This window comes from Mustelus asterias, unplaced genomic scaffold (assembly GCF_964213995.1).
Source record: "Mustelus asterias unplaced genomic scaffold, sMusAst1.hap1.1 HAP1_SCAFFOLD_1371, whole genome shotgun sequence".
In the NCBI taxonomy this organism is placed as follows: Eukaryota; Metazoa; Chordata; class Chondrichthyes; order Carcharhiniformes; family Triakidae; genus Mustelus; species Mustelus asterias.
The window spans coordinates 35,432-60,943 of NW_027591316.1; the positions used below are offsets into that span (position 1 = coordinate 35,432).

The 25,512-nt window shown below is 45.8% G+C and overlaps 1 pseudogene; it reads left to right on the forward strand.

The window, feature by feature from the left end:
* Positions 1-6,923: 6,923 nt before the first annotated feature.
* Positions 6,924-8,623, forward strand: LOC144488204 (dynamin-like GTPase OPA1, mitochondrial pseudogene; annotated as a pseudogene).
* The last annotated feature ends 16,889 nt before the right edge of the window (positions 8,624-25,512 follow it).

The window sequence follows — 25,512 nt, forward strand, 5'->3', positions numbered from 1 at the left end:
ATCGACATCTGTTAATTTCCTCTTCCTGCCTCAATTTCCCTCAATATCCACCTCAACTATTCCTTGTGGTAGTGAGGTCGACATTCTAACACTCTTAAGTAAACTAGTTTCTCCAGAATTCTTTATTGAATTGATCAGTGTCTATCTAGTGTTTCTCATCCCAAGTGATTGTTCAGAAGTGAAAGCATCTTTTTAACATCTACCTTATCGAACCCCTTCATTTTTTTAAAGACTCCTATCAGACCACTCTCGGTTTTTCATTTTCTCGAGAAACCACCTTCGCATGTTGAGTCTTTTCAGACTCTCAGTTCTGATAACTCCGTAGTAAATCTTTTTTTTCCAATTTCTCTGTTGCTTCTTTGTCCTTTTGTTTTATAATATAATGAGACCAGGTGGTTCAGAGTACGGTCTGGTGCAGTTGTTTGAAATTTAAGGTAAGTTCTCTGCTTTGGAATTCTATTCCACTATGATGTACCATGGTTATATTTTCTTATAATCTCAGTCTCAACTTCTTGTGATGTGTGTATCTGCCATCCCAGATCCCTGATTCAATGCCCGTTTAAACACTTTCCAAGGAGCACTGCCCTTACAAAATGCACCATTACACACCAATCTATATTGAAATTTATTTGCGTTTTACATGTTCATTCTCAATGGGATTGCGTTTTGATCTCCAGTGCTGAATTTCTAACACTTGGGTGGAGTATCTCTTCTTAGGCAGTCCCTCAGGATGGAGGACGATTTGCTTCCACTCCAGTTCGATGGGTACTGAGATGGCTGAGAAATCTGCTGAGTGACCTACAGACTCTGTCACATGAGGGGCAAGTTCTGCTTGGAGGGTCAGACGGATGATCTGCAGGGAGACTTGTGTTCTCCAAGCCTCAACTGCATGCTCTGGAAGAAGTCTCGCGATGTCATCCCAGATAAATCTTCTGCATTTTGGTCAGTGTGGTGATTGTTCCTTTAAGGATCAATCTGCAGAGCAAGGATCACATGACCCAGGGAACCAATCGGAGAGCAGGGTGGGGAATCACCCTGGTAAGCCTGGAGCTTCTGGACTCAGAGTCATCTCGGGAGCTGATTGCAGCCACGAGGCTGCCAGCCTCTGTATAGTTTTAACCTGTAAAAAAGGAGTTGTGTTTTCCCCAAACTGGTGAACAAGAATCTTTGCAGTCAGTCCCAAGCCTTGTCCTCTCATGGGTCAGCAGGGATGTTTTCCATCTTCAGGGATGCTTGGAGTACATCCCCATTTCTGTTATCCTCCTGGGAATCTCCTGCTATCATTGAGTTCTGAGTCAAATAGTTGCTTTGGGAGTCTGGTGTCAGGCATAAAAAACATGTCACACCTTATCGAGCTGCACTTGAGTGATTAGCACATGGCTTGGGAGAGGACAGTGCTGTTGGACTGCATTAGGGATGTGGAGGATCATAGATCTATGTGAAGGTACAACTAGTGCCTTTCTCCAGTGATTCTCCAATATAATACCTGCACAATGAATCAAAACTTGACTTCAGAGCCCCCCATCTTCCAGCCTTTTGGACTGAACATTGAACTTCACGGCATGAACTCTCTCTTCCATCTCCGTCCCATTTCCATTTGTATTCGTTTCTTTCTTCCTTTCATCACTTGCATCCATTTTTATTGCTTTATATTCCTATTTTTATTTTTCCACTTCTAAAATCTTGATTTCCATCTTGTTTCCATCTGCCACGTTCCTACACCTTTGTTCCGCCATTCACACATTCTGATCTCTTAATGGGCGCTCTCAGCACCATTCCTACCTTTAGCATCACCGTAAGAAGTCTCACAACGTCTTTGTGTTAGTTAAAGTCCAGCAGGTTTATTTGAAACGATGAGCTTTCAGAACGCTGCTCCTTCATCAGGTGTTCCTTCATGATCCACATCAGCGCTGCTCCTTCATCTCTACATCATGGCTACCATCGACAACATAAACCATCGGCTCAAAGTGGAGAGGATCTCCAAGAAGATCGTGCATATCAACGCTTGACATCAAGTTTCTACAAAGATGCAAGAAAGCAGACAAGATCTCGAAAGGATTACAGATCACAAACACACTCAAGTCGACTCACCTGATGAAGGAGCAGCGCTCCGAAAGCTCATGACTCCAAATAAAACTGTTGGGCTTTAACCTGGTGTTGTGAGACTTCTTACTGTGCTCACCCCAGTCCAACACCGGCATCTCCACATCTTAGCATCACCATTCACATTCCCTTTGTCTTTTTGTCTGTGCAATTCCCATCAATTACAGCCCCACCACCCCCCCTCCCCCAACTTCACCCTCACAGCTCAAATCTTGTCCAATTTTCCTTGTCTTCAGTTCTGACGAAGGATCATCCAGACTCAAAACATTGGCTCTATTCTCTCTCCACAGAAGCTGTCAGACCTGCTAAGAGTTTTGAACATTTTCTGCTTTTGTAAACCAAAACTGTTCCCTCCGTCCCAATCAGTGGGATCAGGGGGATCAGGCAATTATTCTTACTTTGATTGTGGAAAGATTTGAATTAATTCCTTACTATTAAACCCTCACAGGTTATGTAAAAAAGAAAGAAGTTGTCATTTAGTCATTTCGTTGACATTGCCATTGTGTTAGGGAGTGGCTGGAGGTGAAGGTGTGAGCAGTAACCAGGGTGAAGGTTGAGTTTGGCTGGAATCAGGTTTGGCTTGTGTTCACTTTATTGAATCAAACACAACTGAGCAGCCAGTCCGATACTGTCTTTACTCCACTATTTCTATATGTTTGGGTATCAGGCATATTCAGAGATATGCAACTACGGTGAGGAGATGGAGTAAAAATACAGATCAGCCACAATCCAGATGAATGGCAGAGCAGGCTCAGTGGGAAAGAATGGACTAACGACTGTTTATTTAGTTTATTTTTATTATTAGTGTCACAAGTAAGATTACATTAACACTGCAATGAAGTTACTGTGAAAATCCCCTAGTTGCCACACTCCGGCGCCTGTTTGGGTTCACTGAGGAAGAATTTAGCATGGCCAATGCACCTAACCAGCACATCTTTTGGACTGTGGGAGGAAACCAGAGCACCCAGGGAGACGAGAGATGAAATCGCTGGGCCTCTGACGCAAATCTTTGTCTCGTCACTGGACGCAGGTGAGGTCCCAGAGGATTGGAGGATAGCTAATGTGGTCCCGTTATTTAAGAAGGGTAGGAAGGATAACCCGGGTAATTATAGGCCGGTGAGCTTGACGTCCGTGGTGGGGAAGTTGTTGGAGAAGATTCTTAGAGATAGGGTGTATGTGCATTTAGAAAGGAATAAACTCATTAACGATAGTCAGCATGGTTTTGTGAGAGGGAGGTCATGCCTCACTAACCTGGTGGAGTTTTTTGAAGAAGTGACCAGAATGGTTGACGAGGGAAGGGCCGTGGATGTCGTCTATATGGACTTTAGTAAAGCGTTTGACAAAGTCCCTCATGGTAGGCTGGTGAAAAAGGTTGGATCTCATGGGATAAAGGGGGAGGTGGCTAGATGGGTGGAGAACTGGCTTGGTCACAGAAGACAGAGGGTGGTAGTGGAAGGGTCTTTTTCCGGCTGGAGGCCTGTAACTAGTGGTGTTCCGCAGGGCTCTGTATTGGGACCTCTGCTGTTTGTGATTTATATAAACGATCTGGAAGAAGGTGTAACTGGGGTGATCAGTAAGTTTGCGGACGACACAAAATTGGCAGGACTTGCAGATAGTGAGGAGCATTGTCAGAGGCTACAGAAGGATATAGATAGGCTGGAAGTTTGGGCAAAGAAATGGCAGATAGAGTTCAATCCTGATAAATGCGAAGTGATGTATTTTGGTAGAAATAATGTAGGGAGGAGCTATACGATAAATGGCAGAACCATATAGGGTGTAGATACGCAGAGGGACCTGGGTGTGCAAGTCCACAGATCCTTGAAGGTGACGTCACAGGTGGAGAAGGTGGTGAAGAAGGCATATGGCATGCTTGCCTTTATAGGACGGGGCATAGAGTATAAAAGTTGGGGTCTGATATTGCAGATGTATAGAACATTGGTTTGGCCGCATTTGGAATACTGCGTCCAGTTCTGGTTGCCACACTACCAGAAGGACGTGGAGGCTTTGGAGAGAGTACAGAGGAGGTTTACCAGGATGTTACCTGGTATGGAGGGGCTTAGTTATGAGGAGAGATTGGGTAAACTGGGGTTGTTCTCCCTGGAAAGACGGAGGATGAGGGGAGACTTAATAGAGGTGTATAAAATTATGAAAGGCATAGATAGGGTGAACGGTGGGAAGCTTTTCCTGAGGTCGGTGGTGACGTTCACGAGGGGGTCATAGGTTCAAGGTGAAGGGGGGGAGGTTTAACACAGATATCAGAAGGACATATTTTACACAGAGGGTGGTGGGGGCCTGGAATGCGCTGCCAGGCAAGGTGGTGGAGGCGGACACACTGGGAAAGCTTTTAGACTTATCTAGATCACCATATGAACGGAGTGGGAATGGAGGGATACAAAAGAATGGTCTAGTTTGGACCAGGGAGCGGCACAGGCTTGGAGGGCCGAAGGGCCTGTTTCCTGTGCTGTATTGTATTGTTCTTGTTCACCCGGAGGAAACCCACGCAGACACGGGGAGAACGTGGGGACTTGGCACCCAAGCCGGGAATCGAACCCGGGTCCCTGGCACTGTGAGGCAGCAGTGCGAACCACTATGCCACCCATAAATAAAGTTAAATGTTTCCTTGATTCAACTTGAGTGGATTCCTTCACCTGCTGAGCGGGGAAATCAAACCTCACCAACAAACACTTTAATGGTTCAAGGTTCAGCCGTGGCTCTGTTTGTAACATGCCTGCCGCTGGCCTACTCGTGTCCTCAAGAATCGGTACTGACAGTGCTGCACTGTTGATAGTGCTGTCTTATGGTTGAAATGTTAATCTAAGGCCTTGTCTGCCATCTTAGGTGGGTATAAAAGATCGTATGGCACTATTTGAACAGCTGACAGTAGCAACACTCCAGTAACCTAACATAGCAGACCAAACAGCATATCTATCTTTGTGCATATGTTAGCAAACTGTTTCCACTTGCAGGAGGGCCTATGACCAGAGGTTACAGAAGATATTAGGAAATAACAGAGGGAAAGTTAGGAGAAATTGATTTGCACAATGTGCTATTCCAGTCTGGAATGCACTGCCTAAAAGTGTGGTCACAGTAAGAAGTCTCACAACACTTCTTTTACACGGCACGGGGTGGCACGGTAGCACAGTGGTTAGCACTGCTGCTTCACAGCTCCAGGGACCTGGGTTCAATTCCCGGCTTGGGTCACTGTCTGTGTGGAGTTTGCACATTCTCCTCGTGTCTGCGTGGGTTTCCTCCGGGTGCTCCGGTTTCCTCCCACAGTCCAAAGATGTGCGGGTTAGGTTGATTGGCCATGCTAAAATTGCCCCTTAGTGTCGTGAGATGCATAGGTTAGAGGGATTAGTGGGTAAAATATGTAGGGATATGGGAGTAGGGCCTGGGTGGGATTGTGGTCGGTGCAGACTCAATGGGCCGAATGGCCTCTTTCTGTACTGCAGGGTTTCTATGATTTCTATGATTTCTATGATTCTACCAGGTTAAAGTCCAACTGGTTTATATGGAATCACGAGCTTTCGGAGTGCAGCTCCTTCATCAGGTGGACTTGGACTTGGAAATATATCAGCTGACTCACCTGATGAAGGAGCAGCACTGTGAAAGCTCCTGATTCCATATAAACCTGTTGGACTTTAACCTGATGTTGTGAGACTTCTTACTGTGCCCATCCCAGTCCAATGCCGGCATTTCCACATGATAAAAGTGTAGTGGCAGCAGATTCAATGCTAAATTTCAAAAGGGAATTAAATACATCAGGGGAACAAAGAACAAGGAAAATTACAGCACAGGAACAGGCCCTTCGGCCCTCCAAGCCTGCACCGACCATGCTGCCTGACTTAACTAAAATTCCCAACGCTTCCGGGGACCATATCCCTCTATTCCCATCTCATTCATGTACTTGTCAAGACGCCCCTTAAAAGTCACCACCGTATCCACTTCCACTACCTCCCCCGGCAACGAGTTCCCAGGCACCCACCACTCTCTGTGTAAAACATCTGCCTCGTACATCTCTTTTAAAACTTGCCCCTCACACCTTAAACCTGTGCCCCCTAGTAATTAACTCCTCCACCCTGGCTATCCACTCTGTCCATGCCTCTCATAATCTTGTAGACTTCTATCAGGTCTCCCCTCAACCTCCATGGCTCCAGTGAGAACAAGCCAAGTTTCTCCAACCTCTCCTCATAGCTAATGCCCTCCATACCAGGCAACATCCTGGTAAATCTTTTCTGTACCCTCTCCAAAGCCTCCACATCCTTCTGGTAGTGTGGCGACCAGAATTGAACACTATGAGCCCGATTTTACCAAAACTTCACGCCTGTTTTAAAGTTGGGCGTCGGGCCTATACCGCGATCTGCACCCGATTCCGAGCAGATCGTGGTTTTACCGACACCCGATTCGGGTGCGGGTCCAGCCTGCGCCCAAATCGGGCGGCCCGACGATTTAAATGCATTAGCATGCATTTAAATCGGCTTAGTGAACCGCGCGCCCAACCCTACCGCCAAATCCCACTTTACCGTCTTCTGGCCCGTTCCGGATCCGCGCTTTTAGCGACCTGCAGAATAAAAGTCCGAAGCAGATTTCGATTCTGCAGGGGAACCTCCGAAGTCCATCCTCCTCGACCATCCTTCACGGACCCCCCACCTGCGAACCACCGCAGCATACTCCCCCCCTGCCCGCCCCCCCCCGGATCAGACCCCCCTGGGAGGCAGGCCCCCTCTGTGGACCCCCTCCCCCCACCGGGATCGGACACCCCTGGGAGGCATGCCCCCCCAGCAGACCCCCCCCTCCCAAAAGGATACAAAGGATAATGAATGGTACTGGTCGATCTTCCTGGTGTTATCAGTACTGTAACACCAGGAATGGCTGCTGACACCAAGGATATAATTTTTAGCATAAGCAAGGCTCACATGCAGAACCCTAATGCCATTATCCTTTGTATCCAAGATGGTTCAGTAGATGCTTTACGCAGCATGGTAACTGACTTGGTGAGCCAGATGGACCCACAAGGCAGAAGGACCAGCTTTGTGTTGACCAAAGTGGATCTAGCTGAGAAAATCCTCGCCAGTCCAAGTCGGATTCAACAGATTGTGGAAGGCAAGTTGTTTCCAATGAAGGCGTTGCGTTACTTTGCAGTTTTACCGGTAGAGGCAACACCTATGAAGGTATCGATTCCATAAAAGATTATGAAGGAGAGTTCTTTCAGAATTCAAAATTGTTGAAGACAGGGATGCTGAAAGCACATCAAGCGACAACTAAGAACTTGAGTCTCGCAGTTTCAGACTGTTTCTGGAAGATGGTGAGCGAGTCTGTGGAACAACAGGCTGATGCATTTAAAGCTACTCGCTTCAACCTTGAAACTGAATGGAAGAACAACTATCCTCGGCTGAGGGAACTCGACAGGAATGAACTATATGAAAAGGCGAAGAATGAAATTCTGGATGAAGTGATCAGCTTAGGTCAGGTTACTCCAAAACACTGGGAAGAGATTCTACAAAGGAAACTGTGGGAAAGAGTCTCTACACATGTGATAGAGAATATTGACCTTCCTGCTGCACAGTCTGTGAATTCAGGCACATTCAATACCACAGTGGGCATCAAACTCATGCAGTGGACTGACAAACGGTTGCCTCACAAAGCAGTAGAGGTTGCTTGGGGAACCTTGGAGGATGAATTTGCTCGATTTATGTCAGAGCACAAAGGGAAGGACCATGATGATATATTTGACAAACTAAAACATGCTGTTAAAGGTGAAAGTATAAAACGTCACAGATGGGATGAGCAGGCTGAAGACAGTCTGCGAGTCATCCAGCACAATGCTTTAGAAGATCATTCCATGTCTGACAAACAGCAGTGGGATGCAGCTATCCATTTCCTGGAAGAAACCTTGCAAACCTGTCTGCGAGATACTGAATCTGTAATTCGTGATAAGGGGGGGCCAGATTGGCAAGAAAGGTGGTTCTACTGGAAATCACAGTCTCCAGAACAGCATGTTCGAAATGAAACCAAAACTGAACTGGAACGGCTGCTAAAAATCACTGAGGAACATACAGCTTATCTTGCTAACGATGAAGTTACAACAGTTCGTAAAAACCTGGAGGCCAAAAATGTAGATGTGGACACCATTCTGATTAAAGATATTTGGCAACAAGTTTACCGAAAACACTTCCTAATGGAATCGCTGAACCATTGTAATCTTTGCAGAAGAGGTTTCCACTATTACCAAAGACATTTTGTTGATTCTGAGCTTGAATGCAATAAGGTTGTCCTGTTCTGGCGCATTCAGCGAATGCTAGCTATTACAGCAAACACACTCCGACAACAGCCAACAAATACTGAAGTGAGACGCCTCAAAAAGAATGTGAAAGAAGTGTTGGAGGGTTTTGCTGATGACAATGCTAAAAAAATTCAACTGTTGACAGGAAGGCGAGTTCAACTCGCAAAAGACCTCAAAAGGGTTTGTGAGATTCAAGAAAAGTTAGAAGCATTCATTGAAGCCCATCAAGAAAAATAACACAGTCTCTCGTCACACACTGCCATATATCCCCCCATCCTCCCACCGCCCCCCCCCACCAAGAGGATGATCCGTCACACCCCCTCTCCTCCTCCCACGGCCCCCCCCCCCCCCCCCCCCCGCCCCTCCACCCCCCAGATGATCTGGGTCAGAGAGCCGCTCTCTCTGCTTTTTTCTCCCCGCTCGGGCGCGTTGCTTCAGATTTGTTTTCGAACTGCGCATGCTCAGTTCAGGGTTCCGATCAGTCCGGCAGCGCTAAGCCCCGCCCACAGCGTGGATCGGACTTGAGCCGGCAAAACGCATATGGGCGCGCTGGAAAGAGGATTCCAGGCTTGGTTTACTCTAGGGTTGGTTTTATGGCCCTGCATTGTTAAGAGGGGTTCCAGGCTTGTGTATAAAATGATGAAGGGGATAGATAGAGTGAACGTTCAAAGACTATTTCCTCGGGTGGATGGAGCTATTACAAGGGGGCATAACTATAGGGTTCGTGGTGGGAGATACAGGACGGATATCAGAGGTAGGTTCTTTACGCAGAGAGTGGTTGGGGTGTGGAATGGACTGCCTGCAGTGATAGTGGAGTCAGACACTTTAGAAACATTTAAGCGGTTATTGGATAGGCACATGGAGCACACCAGGATGATAGGGAGTGGGATAGCTTGATCTTGGTTTCAGATAAAGCTCGGCACAACATCGTGGGCCGAAGGGCCTGTTCTGTGCTGTACTGTTCTATGTTCTATGTTCTATGGATCTATTTGACGCCCAGATTCAGCACTTAGACTCAAAATGGTAAAATCAGGCCCTATATTCCAAGTGCTGAAGTTCTATAAAGCGTCAACATGACTTGCCAATTTTTAAACTCAATACCCCGGCCGATGAAGGCAAGCATGCCGTATGCCTCCTTGACTACCTTCTCCACCTGCATTGCCACTTTCAGTGACCTGTGTACCTGTACACCCAGATCCCTTTGCCTATCAATACTCCTAAGGGTTCTGCCATTTACTGTATATTTCCTATCTGTATTAGACCTTCCAAAATGCATTACCTCACATTTGTCCGGATTAAACTCCATCTGCCATCTCTCCGCCCAATTCTCCAACTGATCTATATCCTGCTGTATCCTCTGATGGTCTTCATCGCGAAACGCAAATCCACCAACCTTTGTGTCATCCTTAAATTTACTAATCAATCCAGTTACATTTTCTTCCAAATCATTTATATATATTACAAACAGCACAGGTCCCAGCACTGATCCTTGAGGAACACCACTTGTCACAGCCCTCCATTCAGAAACGCACCCTTCCACTGCTACCCTCTGTCTTCTTTGACCGATGTGGAGATGTGGCGATGCCGGCGTTGGACTGGGGTAAACACATTAAGAAGTCTAACAATACCAGATTAAAGTCCAACAGGTTTATTTGGTAGCAAATGCCACTAGCTTTTGGAGCGCTGCCCCTTCGTCAGGTGGAATGGGAGATGAGCACATCTCCCACTCCACCTGACAAAGGGGCAGTGCTCCGAAAGCTAGTGGCATTTGCTACCAAATAAACCTGTTGGACTTTAACCTGGTGTTGTTAGACTTCTTACTGTGTTCTTTGACTGAGCCAGTTTTGTATCGACCTTGCCAGCTCACCTCTGATCCCATGCGACTTCACCTTCTGCACCAGTCTGCCATGAGGGACCTTGTCAAAGGCCTTACTGAAGTCCATGTAGACAACATCCACTGCCCTACCCTCATCAATCATCTTCGTCACTTCCTCAAAGATTTGAAGGACTGTAGGGGATGGAACTGATTGAACAGAATCAGCAGAGGCACAATGGAATGAATGACTTTCTGCTGTGCAGTATTAACTTATCAATCTAGGGTGGCGGACACCAACAGATGCTCATGATCTGACTTAGAATTCAGCCACCAATGAAGCAACACTGCCTAAGACCATCTACAAAATTCCTTCAAGTCCTTAACATCAGAACCAAACAGTCTACACCAAATAGGGAAAAGTAGGGGGCAACAAACCTTGGAGAAAAATCATCGGGACATTGTAAAAAGGTTTTCTTTGAAGTTTTCTCTTTAACAGATATGGGGGCTGGGGGGTAGACTGGCAGTAAACAGCGTCCAATTGGGTAATGAGTCTTTTTGCTTTCCAATTGGCACAGAGTGGGTGGAACAGGATGTCACATGGTTGGATATTTTGGCTGAGAAAAGCTGGAGAGTGGGAGGGGAGAGGGACAAGTTGTGTGAGGAAACCTCCAGGAATACATTTAATTAAAGTTAGCGACCTTATGCATACAGTGCAGGGTCAGTGATTTGGACAGCGCTTAATAATTATTCCACTGCACCTTACTGAAGAATGATTGCTGTTAAGTGAATAAAATATTGTCATGGATTATTCAGTCAGAGCAACGGTATTTTATCTATCACCTAGATTCAACAAGATTATGTCAAAAATTGGCCACTTAGTTCATCTGCATCACACACTGCACTGCTAACTGTAGTTAAAGAAGCAATTAAAACACCTCCTGCCTGCGAGCTTATATTGATTTTCTTTTTCGCCTTATAGATTTTGCTCTCCTTCGCATACTGTTGATGTGTGCAGTAATTTTCTCGTTGGCTTGCCAATATTTCATTTAGACATGGGTCACTAACTAAACATAAAGTAGTTGCTTGAACTTGCCTGGAGTTTGGCTGTCTGTATTTTTATTCATTCATGGGACATGGGCATTGCTGGCTGGCCAGCATTGATGGCTAATGGTTCCTGGATGGACATCTGTGTAATAACTGTTCAGCGGAGCATTCCTCTCAGCTTACTCGCGTTTCATGGAATACCATGAGTGGTCAAAATCTGAAATAAAGACTCAGCCGGTCAGGCAGCATCATCGGAGGGAGGTCAATGGTGTTGACATTTCAGGCTCATGGGGTGGAATTTTCCTGTCCCACCTGCTATGGGAATCGTATCAGGCAAGGAGCGGACCATGCAAAGATCCGTTGACCTCAAGCAGGATTTTCCAGTCTTGGGGCAGGGTGGCTGGAAAATTCTGCCCCATGTTCTTCCATCTCCCCTTGACATTCAATGGCATTACCATCACTGAATCTCTGACTATCAACATGCTAGCAGTTACCATTGTTATGGTTCAGGTCAGAAACTCCAAAGTGTTCTATGGAGCCCGCCTGAATCATACGTTTTGCATCTTGAATTTGGCTAGGATAAGCATGATAGGTTTCACTTCAGGTATGATTCAAATGACCCACGAGGGAGCTTTTATCAAACAAAGTTTATTTAAGAATATAGTTTACATGTATAGTAAGAAAATTAGCGAGAACTTTTATCAATTACAAACAAGTAACAGAACAACCGCTATAATGTATAACCCTTAACAAATATATCTAATGTGTTCCACTCAAAACCAAAGCCTTCCATAGACAAAATCCTTTGAACAAGTTCAACACAGCAAAGACTAATACTCACGTGATACTGGAAATTGAGTCTTTTGGTTGAAGTCTGAAGTCCTCTGGATTCACTCAAAACAAGTTGAAGACAAAACAGCTCCTCAGGAAACCCAGGGAGAGACTCTCTGGTCAAGCTACCAACTGTAGAATCTTTACTGCAGGAAGGTAAGACCTTTCATTCAGATAACCAGCAGAATTTCCAAAACAACAGGGAGAGACGGAAAATACTTCTTTTTAGCTTGCTGTCCCTTCTAAAATTAAACTGTAGCTCAAATTGAAAACGAAAGAACTTCTGTCACCTGACCTGCCAACCAGTTTTTTTTTCCCCCTCTTAACAATGCAGGGCCATAAAACCAACCCTAGAGTAAACATAAACAACACCCATTTAAACCATTTAAAGAGCAATAAAAGGATTCAATGTAGTCAGCCTGGAAACAATGAGAAAAACAAGCTGAGAAACACTGAGGCTGTGAGAGCTGCAGAGATCTTGATATAAAACGAAATCTCTTAAAGGTACACTAACGTCATACCATTGACCAGAAACTGAGCTGGACTAACCATATAAATACTGTGGCTACCAGAGCAAGAAGTCTCACAACACCAGGTTAAAGTCCAACAGGTTTATTTGGTAGCAAATACCATAAGCTTTCGGAGCGCTGCTCCTTCATCAGATGGAGTGGAAATGTGCTCTCAAACAGTGCACAGAGACACAAAATCAAGTTACAGAATACTGATTAGAATGCAAATCTCTACAGCCAGCCAGGTCTTAAAGGTACAGACAATGTGGGTGGAGGGAGCATTAAACACAGGTTAAAGAGATGTGTATTGTCTCCAGACAGAACAGCTAGTGAGAAGCGTTCTCCAAGGTGGCCTTCACGACACACGACAGCGCAGAGTCGCTGAGCAGAAACTGATAGCCAAGTTCCGCACACATGAGGACGGCCTAAACCAGGATGTTGTATTTATGTCACATTATCAGTAACCCCCACAGCTTGCCTCCTGGGCTTGCAGAATCTCACTAGCTGTTCTGTCTGGAGACAATACACATCTCTTTAACCTGTGCTTAATGCTCGCTCCACCCACATTGTCTGTACCTTTAAGACCTGGCTGGCTGTAGGGATTCGCATTCTAATCAGTATTCTGTAACTTGATTTTGTGTCACTGTGCACTGTTTGAGAGCACGTTTCCACTCCATCTGACGAAGGAGCAGCGCTCCGAAAGCTTATGGTATTTGCTACCAAATAAACCTGTTGGACTTTAACCTGGTGTTGTGAGACTTCTTACTGTGTTCACTCCAGTCCAACGCCGGCATCTCCACATCATGGCTACCAGAGCAGGTCAGAGGCTAGGAATCCTGCAGTGAGTAACTCATCTCCTGACCACCCACCTCTCAAAAATGTTTGTCCCAACTTCTAAAAGACACAAGTCAGGAGTGTAGTGGAATACTCTCTGCTTGCCTGGATGGGTGCAGTTCCACCAACACTCAAGAAGCTCAACACCATCCAGGACAAAGCAGTCCGGTTGATTGGCATTCCTTCCACAATCATTCACTCCCTCCATCACCGATGCTCAGTGGCAGCAGTGTGTACCATCTACAGGATGCACTGCAGCAACTCACCAAGGCTCCTCAAACAGCTCCTTCCAAACCCATGACCACTATCATCTAGAAGGATAAGAGCGGCAGATACATAGGAACACCACCACCCGCAAGTTCCCCTCCCCGTCACACATCAGAATCCATAGATTCCTTACAGTGCAGAAGGAGGCCATTCAGCCCATTGAGTCTGCACCGACCACAATCCCACCTAGGCCCTATTCACGTAACCCCACACATTTACCTTGCTAATCCCCCTGACACTAGGGTCAATTTAGCAACCTAACCTGCACATCTTTGGACTGTGGGAGGAAAATCACGCAGACATGGGGAGGATGTGCAAATTCCACAGAGACAGAGACCTGAGGCCGGAATCGAACCCGGGTCCCTGGCAATGTGAGGCAGCAGTGATAACCACTGTGCCGCCTGACTTGGAAATATATAGTCTGTTCCTTCACTGTCGCTGAGTCAAAATCCTGGAACTCTCTCCCGAACAGCACTGTGGATGTACCTACACCACATGGACTGGTTCAAGAGGCTGAGTCATCACCACATTGTCAAGGGCAATTAGAATGGACAATAAATGCTGGTCGAGTCAGCGATGCCTACATCCCATGGATGAATATAGTTTTTAAAAATCAGGGTGAGACTGCAGATGAACAATTCTTATGCAAGTACCGAGCCAGGGAAGAGGGTGGGTGGAGTCACATGGGCTGGAGGGGCTGAAAAAAAATAAAAGGGAGAACTCTGTGATAGGGTGGAAAACAGAAAGTATTAAATGACATAAGTGATTATGGTACAAACCAAAATAAGTTAATAATGGGATCAAAATTGGAAGCTAAATATAGCTCCAGAAGGTGTGTAAATGGTTACAGAATGTCCGAGAGAAAATGGGTACTTATGATCTAATGTCCTTTTTTTTAAATAAATCTCTTACTGCCTCAATTCTCGAGAATCTCAGCCATCCACTCCCAGTGGGAACTTAATAGCCAGAATTCTCTGACTGTTCATGCCCTGCCAGCGAGAACGGAAAATTTGGCGCTCAACCAAACCTCAATTCACTGCAGCAGGCCTGAAGAATCCCAGCCGTGGGCGAGATTGGGGAATTTCAGCCAATGTCTTCATTTTTTTGCATGAAGAAAGCTCAATATGAAAGTGACGCTCCTCTACAATCCTGGGCCCTGATAAATGACATTGTGAATTTATAGGACCCATGAACATTTGGTCATTTCACTAGTTTCTCAATAAAGTTTTAATTAGGAAGCCGCTGGCACTCCTCTTCAATTTATACAGCCTTGGGACACAAATCTTAAATAAAACTCCTCATCAGTCAATTACCAATAAGCAGCTGCTGCCAACTCAAGCCAAGGAAACAAGCTTGTCTGACTCTGACCAAATCCAAACCTTTCCTTAAAATAACCCTTTCACTGGCAGCCAGAAGTTTCCTCCAAATGCGATTATTCAATGCACTGAAATACTTTTTCTTGGGGGATGAGGGTCATCGTAAAATACCACTCAGGTTATAGCTTCATGCATACACAGCATTGTAGTAATATCTACAGAAACGGACTCACCTTTACATTTCCAATCGCTTGCCTTTTTCATTCAATGTTCCATTCCCACTCTGACTTCCCTATCGTCAGCCTCTGACACTGTCCCCATGAATTTCAATGGAGTCTCAAGGAACACCGCCTCATCTTTTCTGAGGGATTTTATGGCCTTCCCAACTCAACATAGAATCCAACTCATAAGCACTGCTCCCATATTTATGTCAGCATTTTCCACTGCCGATTACACTCCTTCTAGACCCATCCTTTGTGGCATTCTCTCTTTCACCTTCTTCCTTCAGGAAAAAGATACAAAAGTCTGAGGCCACGTACCAACCGACTCAAGGACAGTTTCTTCCCTGCTGCTGTCAGAATTTTGAATGAACTTATCTTGCATTAAGTTGATCTTTCTCTACACCCTCGCTATGACAGTAACACTGCATTCTGCACTCTCTCCTTTCCATCTCTATGAACGATATGCTTTATCTGTATAGCACGCAAGAAACAATACTTTTCACTGTTTGTTAATAAATAAATCAAATCAAATCAAATTTCAGTACATGTCCCATTACACCTCCCCATTTGCTTTGCACTACCCATCCATTACAAGTTTCAATCACATCTGCTTTCCACCTCATCCCTTCTGAGCTCTCCTCCCCGACCCTCTTTCTCCCTCCCTCTGGACATATTTAAAATCTGTTGTATCTCAAACTTTGCTGAGGCAAGGTCACCTACCTGGAATTTGGTGGGTATCTTCCCAGCCCTATGGAAGCAGATCAGGAGGCAGAACCGGGTTCAAAATTTGGAGCTTGCTGATTGGGTTGGTTCCCAGATGTTTCTCCGCCCCCAAGCGATCTTGCCCGACGACCATTTCAATCAGCTGAAGGGTGACCAGAAGGGAAGTCATTGACCTAAGATTTCCTCCACTGAGTTGGGAGGCCAGTAGCAGCCTGGAGGCAGTCCATAGCGACAAGCTGGAAGGCCATTGGGGTCCTACTCCCACTGGTCCCAAGAATATGCCACAAAAATGGACAGGCTACAGCCTCGGAGATCACCCTCCCTGACTGACTGGCTTTCCTTTCGCATGGATGGCCCTCGCAGCATTGGACCAACCTTTTCCAAAATATTAGTCAGGCTTCTGAGGGCACTTCCATGCCCCTGTGCTCCGCTACCACCACTGCCAGTGGGGTTGCCATCCATCCAATGCTGCAAGCCCTCCACTTGGGCTCCCACCTCCAGAACATGCCTATCATCCTTAATTGGCAAATGCAGAAGGCAGCCACCTTCTAGAAGATTCCAACTGTCTCTGTGCCTCTGAACCTTGCAGGGTCAGGGCCCAGAAACGGTCCCAACAGCTGAAACCTTTCAAAGACCATAGGATTCCTCCCATTAATTTATGAGGGAGGTGATGGCCTAATGGTATTATCGCTAAACTATTAATCTTGAAACTCAGCTAAAGTTCTGAGGACCCCGGTTTGAATCTCATTATGGCAGATGGTGGAATTTGAATTCAATAAAAAAATCTGAAATTATGAATCTACTGATGACCATGAAACCATTGTTGATTGATGGAAAAACCCATCTCGTTCACAAATGTCCTTTAGGGAAGGAAATCTGCCGTCCTTACCCGGTCTGGCCTACATGTGACTCCAGAGCCACAGTAATGTGGTTGACTCTCAACTGCCACACTGCTGCCTCACAGTGCCAGGGACCCGGGTTCGATTCCCAGCTTGGGTCACTGTCTGTGTGGAGTTTGTACATTCTCCCTGTGTCTGCTCTGGTTTCCTCCCACAGTCCAAAGATGTGCGGGTTAGGTTGATTGGTCATGCTAAATTGACCCTCGTTATGGGAGGATTAACAGGGTAAATATGTGCGATTACAGGGATGGGGTGGGATTGTTGTCGGTGCAGGCTCGATGGGCCGAATGGTTTCCTTCTGTACTGTAGGGATTCTATGGTTCTATGCCCTCGGGCAAACAATTTTGTCTGTATAGCTCGCAAGAAACAATACTTTTCACTGTATGTTAATACATGTGACAATAATAAATCAAATCAAACCAAACTAGGAATGGACAATAAATGCTGGCCTGCCAGCGACGCCCATATCCCACGAATGAATTTAAAAAAACTTTGCCTTTTTTCCCTCCACGGATGCTGCCAGACCTGCTGAGCATTTCCAACACTCTCTGCTCTTGTCCTGTCCTTTCATGAACAGGTTTCGACAAGGGCAGAAAGGCAACGGTTTGTAGAGGAAAAGAACAAAAATTGCGAGGGAACTGAGTGACGATAAACGTGTACATCCTGACTGTAAGGAAAATGACAGGTTAATGACAGGAGTATGAGATGGCATTGAGCAGAATGCAGACTGAGGAGCATGCTGCAGCAAGGAGACTGCCAGAAGCAAGGAAAACATTGCTTAGCAAGGAGAGTTTGACAACATAAATTATATTAGCCAGGAGTCCAAACGTGAAGGCAAATTGTGTTGAGTGATTATGTGGATTAAACCCAGTTGTCACGTAGAGATTAGTTCTGGGGTAAGCTGGGAGTCTGTCAGGGAAGTTAGCAGTAAGTAGAGATGCCAGATTTAAGCACGGCTTAGAAGCTCTACATTTCTGCACAGTTTAGAGTTGTGAGATTTAAGCATCATTTAGAGAATCTAGGATGGAGCATTGGTTTAAAAACTCCTGGAGGCAAATATTTTCCACTGGAGATTGAGTGACCTGCGTAGCCCCATTCCTCTCTGAGTAATAACATCCAATAGCAAATTTCCAGCCAGCTTCTACAATCTCAGTATTCCACTCACCTGTGGGCTGGAATGTCGTGGCCATTCACACCGGCGGGATTTTCCCATCCTGCTGCAGTAAACGGGGATTTGGCCGGCTGTCAAATTCTGCCCTCACTGCAGTCAGAGTGTGGCATGAGCGTGGTAAGATCACCCCCATAGAATCCCTACTGTGCAGAAGGAGGCCATTTGGCCCATCGAGCCTGCTCCGACTCTCTGACAGAGCATCCCACCGACGCCCTATCCCAGTAACCCCACGTATTAACCCCACAAACCCCCCACACATCTTGGGACACTAAGGGGAAATTTAGCATGGCCAACGCACCTAACCTGCACATCATTGGACAGCGGAAAATTGGCACTGAAACTCACACTGCTGTATAATCCCACTCCTTTCAATTCTGAATGGGATCCATCTCTGACTGATGCCCCTTTTACTATTGATATCCCTAAAACTTTTAATACGCTTAATGAATTTTGCTAGTTCCGTCTCATACCGTCTTTTTCCTTTTCAATCACCCTGTTTGTACCTGTTTATATTTGTCTTCCTTTTATTAAACTTATTATTAATTTTTCCTTCAAGCAATAAGTTCTTCCTCTTTACGTATCAAATTCAATTGAACCTTCCTTTTGGAACATGAATCCTCAGTCTACACTTTTCCTCCCTCTTCACTGAAATATCATTGATTTGAACCTTTTCCATCTCCTGTTCCCATTGCTGACCCATTTTTTACAGGTCAGTTTTCCTTCCATTTATTCGGGGAAAGGCCCCTTTGTAGCTGACAGCAAGTTGTGATGCTCCGCCCATCAACTGTCCCTCACCACATCCCACACTGGCAGATGAAATCTGAATTCAATAAAAAATATTTGGAGTTAAGAATCTACTGATGGCGAGTGTAACGACTTTAATCAGGCAATTGAGGTGGGCCGGTTAGAATATGAACTCCCTGATTAGGGGCCAAATTGATGGGCCAATCTGGGAGCCTCTTGCCTTGTACTTAACCAGGTGTGCCAGTTCCTCTGGGATCCCTTGTGAACTGTTAACTGAAAGCACTCTGTATGCTGTTGTCAGACTTGTAGAATCATAGAATCCTGACAGTGCAGAAGGAGGCCATTTGGCCCATCGAATCTGCACCGACCACAATCCCACCCAGGTCCTATCCCCATAGTCTCACATTTTTACCCTGTTAATCCCCTGACATGAGAGTCAATTTAGCATGGCCAATCAACCTAACCCGCACATTTTTGGACTGTGGGAGGAAACCGGAGCACCCGGAGGAAACCCACACAGACATGGGGAAAATCATAGAATCATAGTATCCTACAGTGCAGAAGGAGGCCATTCAGTCCATCGAGTCTGCACCGACCACAATCCCACACAGGCCCTATCCCCATAACCTTATACATTTACCCTAGCTAGTCCCCCTGACACTAAGGGGCAATTTATCATGGCCAATCCACCTAACCCGCACATCTTTGGAGTGTGGGAGGAAACCGGAGCACCCGGAGGAAATCCACGCAAACAGTGACCTGGGAAAATGTGCAAACTCCACATAGACAGTGACGTGAGGCTGGAATTGAACCCGGGTCGCTGGCGCTGTGAGGCACTAGTGCTAACCACTGTGCCACCGCGTTCCCTCAAAATAAAGGGATTTTGGTGAAGGGGCTTCTGCTTCCGAGGACTGATCACAGCGGAAGGACTTTTTGGGATGGTGGTCACAAGGGAGGGAGTGTGTAGTTGGGCGGTTGGTGGGAAGCAAGGGCAGATGGTCACTTCTAACTTCCCTGACCCTTCCTGACACCAGATCCATCAATTGGGCACCGTTTGCCTTTGACCGAGGGCTGCACCCCTCACCCACCCATCCATTCCCCCCCTCCCAGCAACGCCCATACCCAGAGACCACAAGCAAAGTCAGGTCATGCTGCCCACCTGACCAATGGTGGTGGGAAGGGGCCCTTAATTGGGCATCAATTGCCCACATGAGGGCCCCAATTGGCAGTGTAACAGGAAGGGCACCCATGGTCATTCACACCCCAGAATTTATTGGGGTGGAGGTGAGAAGTGGGCGTGGGGGGCGGTCTGTGGGGGTCCCACCTGCCACCCTCCTGCCAGATGACATGGCCTCTCCATCTCCAAACTCACTATTGGAGAGTGGAGGGAGGGGCAAAAGCTACTGCCTGCCGACTCTGAACTTACTGACATGATCCAGCAAGCAATCTAATTCGATCAAAACTAGGGCAACTCGGAATGGGCAATAAATGCTGTCCACATCTTGCAAGTAAGTTTTTAAATAATACTGCAACTGAGAGACATTGATAAATGTACAGACTTCTCCCTCTAAAACAGGTGATTGTGTAGCAAAATGTACCTCCCTTACTATTACACTTTCAATGACAAGCGAGACAGCTAGATCAATCGCAGATAGCAACATAAGTCTAGACCAAATATTTTATTCAATATTAGCCTGTGGCACTCTTCACAATACATTAATTCTCAGTCAAACTAACCAATATCCATCGAGTTAACAGAGCAGAAGATAATAAGGAGAGAGCAAGGCCATTATAGTTTGTGGTTAATTCATGCTAAAGAAACAGAGGGTGACTCTCCAGCCCTGCGCGCAGAGGCCAAATCACGTCATGGCCGGAGAATCTTGGGAGAGTCGGCATAACGCGATTTATGATGGAGAGAACCTGTTTTGGGATTCCCCCATGCCCAGCCAACGACATAAATCTGATTCACGGCCATAAGACCATAAGACATAGGAGCGGAAGTAAGGCCATTCGGCCCATCGAGTCCACTCCACCATTCAATCATGGTTGATTTCAACTCCATTTACCCGCTCTCTCCCCATAGCCCTTAATTCCTCGAGAAATCAAGAATTTATCAATTTCTGTCTTGAAGACGCTCAACGTCTCGGCCTCCACAGCCCTCTGTGGCAATGAATTCCACAGACCTACCACTCTCTGGCTGAAGAAATTTCTCCTCATCTCTGTTCTAAAGTGACTCCCTTTTATTCTAAGGCTGTGCCCCCGCGTCCTAGTCTCCCCTGCTAATGGAAACAACTTCCCTACGTCCATCCTATCTAAGCCGTTCATTATCTTGTAAGTTTCTATCAGATCTCCCCTCAACCTCCTAAACTCCAATGAATATAATCCCACGATCCTCAGACGTTCATCGTATGTCAGGCCTACCATTCCTGGGATCATCCGTGTGAATCTCCGCTGGACCCGCTCCAGTGCCAGTATGTCCTTCCTGAGGTGTGGGGCCCAAAATTGCTCACAGTACTCCAAATGGGGCCTAACCAGTGCTTTATAAAGCCTCAGAAGTACATCCCTGCTTTTGTATTCCAAGCCTCTTGAGATAAATGACAACATTACATTTGCTTTCTTAATTACGGACTCAGCCTGCAAGTTTACCTTTAGAGAATCCTGGACTAGGACTCCCAAGTCCCTTTGCACTTTAGCATTATGAATTTTGTCACCGTTTAGAAAATAGTCCATGCCTCTATTCTTTTTTCCAAAGTGCACGACCTCGCACTTGCCCACGTTGAATTTCATCAGCCACTTCTTGGACCACTCTCCTAAACTGTCTAAATCTTTCTGCAACCTCCCCACCTCCTCAATACTACCTGCCCCTCCACCTATCTTTGTATCATCGGCAAACTTGGCCAGAATGCCCCCAGTCCCGTCATCTAGATCGTTAATATATAAAGAGAACAGCTGTGGCCCCAACACTGAACCCTGTGGGACACCACTTGTCACCGGTTGCCATTCTGAGAAAGAACCTTTTATCCCAACTCTCTGCCTTCTGTCTGACAGCCAATCATCAATCCATGTTAGTACCTTGCCTCGAATACCATGGGCCCTTATTTTACTCAGCAGTCTCCCGTGAGGCACCTTGTCAAAGGCCTTTTGGAAGTCAAGATAGATAACATCCATTGGCTCTCCTTGGTCTAACCTATTTGTTATCTCTTCAAAGAACTCTAACAGGTTTGTCAGGCACGACCTCCCCTTACTAAATCCATGCTGACTTGTCCTAATCCGACCCTGCACTTCCAAGAATTTAGAAATCTCATCCTTAACGATGGATTCTAGAATTTTGCCAACAACTGAGGTTAGGCTAATTGGCCTATAATTTTCCATCTTTTTTCTTGTTCCCTTCTTGAACAGTGGGGTTACAACAGCGATTTTCCAATCCTCTGGGACTTTCCCTGACTCCAGTAACTTTTGAAAGATCATAACTAACGCCTCCACTATTTCTTCAGCTATCTCCTTTAGAACTCTAGGATGTAGCCCATCTGGGCCCGGAGATTTATCAATTTTCAGATCTTTTAGTTTCTCTAGCACTTTCTCCTTTGTGATGGCAACCATATTCAACTCTGCCCCCTGACTTTCCTGAATTGTTGGGATATTACTCATGTCTTCTACTGTGAAGACTGACGCAAAGTACTTATTAAGTTCCTCAGCTATTTCCTTGTCTCCCATCACTAGATTACCAGCGTCATTTTGGAGCGGCCCAATGTCTACTTTTGCCTCCCGTTTGTTTTTAATGTATTTAAAGAAACTTTTACTATCATTCCTAATGTTACTGGCTAGCCTACCTTCATATTTGATCCTCTCCTTCCTTATTTCTCTCTTTGTTATCCTCTGTTTGTTTTTATAGCCTTCCCAATCTTCTGACTTCCCACTACTCTTTGCCACATTATAGGCTCTCTCTTTTGCCTTGATGCATTCCCTGACTTCCTTTGTCAGCCATGGCTGCCTAATCCCCCCTCTGATAACCTTTCTTTTGTTTGGGATGAACCTCTGCACTGTGTCCTCAATTACTCCCAGAAACTCCTGCCATTGCTGTTCTACTGTCTTTCCCACTAGGCTCTACTTCCAGTCGATTTTTGTCAGTTCCTCCCTCATGCGCCTGTAATTACCTTTATTTAACTGTAGAACCTTCACATCTGATTCTGCCTTCCTTCTTTCAAATTGCAGACTGAATTCTACCATATTATGATCACTGCTTCCTAAGTGTTCCCTTACTTTAAGATCTTTTATCACGTCTGGCTCATTACATAACACGAAGTCCAGAATAGCCTGTTCCCTCGTGGGCTCCATCACAAGCTGTTCCAAAAAGCCATCCTGTAAACATTCAATGAATTCCCTTTCTTTGGGTCCACTGGCAACATTATTTACCCAGTCCACCTGCATATTGAAATCCCCCATGATCACTGTGACCTTGCCTTTCTGACATGCCCTTTCTATTTCGTGGTGCATTTTGTGCCCCTGGTCCTGACCACTGTCAGGAGGCCTGTACATAACTCCCATTATGGTTTTTTTGCCTTTGTCGTTCCTCAACTCTACCCACACAGACTCCACATCGTCTGACCCTATGTCGTTTAGTGCTATTGATTTAATTTCATTTCTAATTAACAAGGCAACCCCGCCCCCTCTACCCACCTCTCTGTCTTTTCGATAAGTTGTGAATCATAAGAACATAAGAACATAAGAAATAGGAGCAGGAGTAGGCCATCTAGCCCCTCGAGCCTGCCCCGCCATTCAATAAGATCATGGCTGATCTGACGTGGATCAGTACCACTTACCCGCCTGATCCCCATAACCCTTAATTCCCTTACCGCTCAGGAATCCATCCATCCGCGCTTTAAACATATTCAGCGAGGTAGCCTCCACCACCTCAGTGGGCAGAGAATTCCAGAGATTCACCACCCTCTGGGAGAAGAAGTTCCTCCTCAACTCTGTCTTAAACCGACCCCCCTTTATTTTGAGGCTGTGTCCTCTAGTTTTAACTTCCTTACTAAGTGGAAAGAATCTCTCCGCCTCCACCCTATCCAGCCCCCGCATTATCTTATAAGTCTCCATAAGATCCCCCCTCATCCTTCTAAACTCCAACGAGTACAAACCCAATCTCCTCAGCCTCTCCTCATAATCCAAACCCCTCATCTCCGGTATCAACCTGGTGAACCTTCTCTGCACTCCCTCCAATGCCAATATATCCTTCCTCATATAAGGGGACCAATACTGCACACAGTATTCCAGCTGCGGCCTCACCAATGCCCTGTACAGGTGCATCAAGACATCCCTGCTTTTATATTCTATCCCCCTCGCAATATAGGCCAACATCCCATTTGCCTTCTTGATCACCTGTTGTACCTGCAGACTGGGCTTTTGCGTCTCATGCACAAGGACCCCCAGGTCCCTTTGCACGGTAGCATGTTTTAATTTGTTTCCATTGAGATAGTAATCCCATTTGTTATTATTTCCTCCAAAGTGTATAACCTCGCATTTATCAACGTTATACTCCATTTGCCATATCCTCGCCCACTCACTCAGCCTGTCCAAATCTCTCTGCAGATCTTCTCCGTCCTCCACACGATTCACTTTTCCACTTATCTTTGTGTCGTCTGCAAACTTCGTTACCCTACACTCCGTCCCCTCCTCCAGATCATCTATATAAATGGTAAACAGTTGCGGCCCGAGTACCGATCCCTGCGGCACGCCACTAGTTACCTTCCTCCAACCGGAAAAACACCCATTTATTCCGACTCTTTGCTTCCTGTCGGATAGTCAGTCCCCAATCCACTTTAACACACTACCCCCAACTCCGTGTGCCCTAATCTTCTTCAGCAGCCTTTTATGGGGCACCTTATCAAACGCCTTTCGGAAATCCAAAAACACCGCATCCACCGGTTCTCCTCCATCAACTGCCCTCGTCACATCTTCATAAAAATCCAACATGTTCGTCAAGCACGACTTTCCCCTCATGAATCCATGCTGCGTCTGATTGATCGAACCATTTCTATCCAGATGCCCTGCTATCTCCTCTTTAATAATGGATTCCAGCATTTTCCCTACTACAGACGTTAAGCTGACCGGCCTATAGTTACCCGCCTTTTGTCTCCTTCCTTTTTTAAACAGCGGCGTAACATTAGCCGTTTTCCAATCAACCGGCACTACCCCAGAATGCAACGAGTTTTGATAAATAATCACTAACGCATCCACTATTACCTCTGACATTTCTTTCAATACCCTGGGATGCATTCCATCCGGACCCGGGGACTTGTCCACCTTCAGTCCCATTAGTCTACCCAGCACTGCCTCTCTGGTAACATTAATCGTATTAAGTATTTCTCCTGCTGCCAACCCTCTATCGTTAATATTTGGCAAACTATTTGTGTCCTCCACCGTGAAGACCGACACAAAAAACGTATTTAAAGACTCAGCCATATCCTCATTTCCCACGATGAACTCCCCCCTCTCGTCCTCCAAGGGTCCAACATTCACTCTAGCCACTCTATTCCTTTTTATATATTTATAAAAACTTTTACTATCATTTTTTATATTAATTGCTAGCCTAGCTTCATAGTCTATCCTTCCTTTCTTTATCGCTTTCTTAGTCTCTCTTTGTTGTTTCTTAAATTTTTCCCAATCACTTGTTTCTCCACTATTTTTGGCCACTCTGTACGCAGCTGTTTTTATTTTAATACTCTCCTTTATTTCCTTCGTTATCCACGGC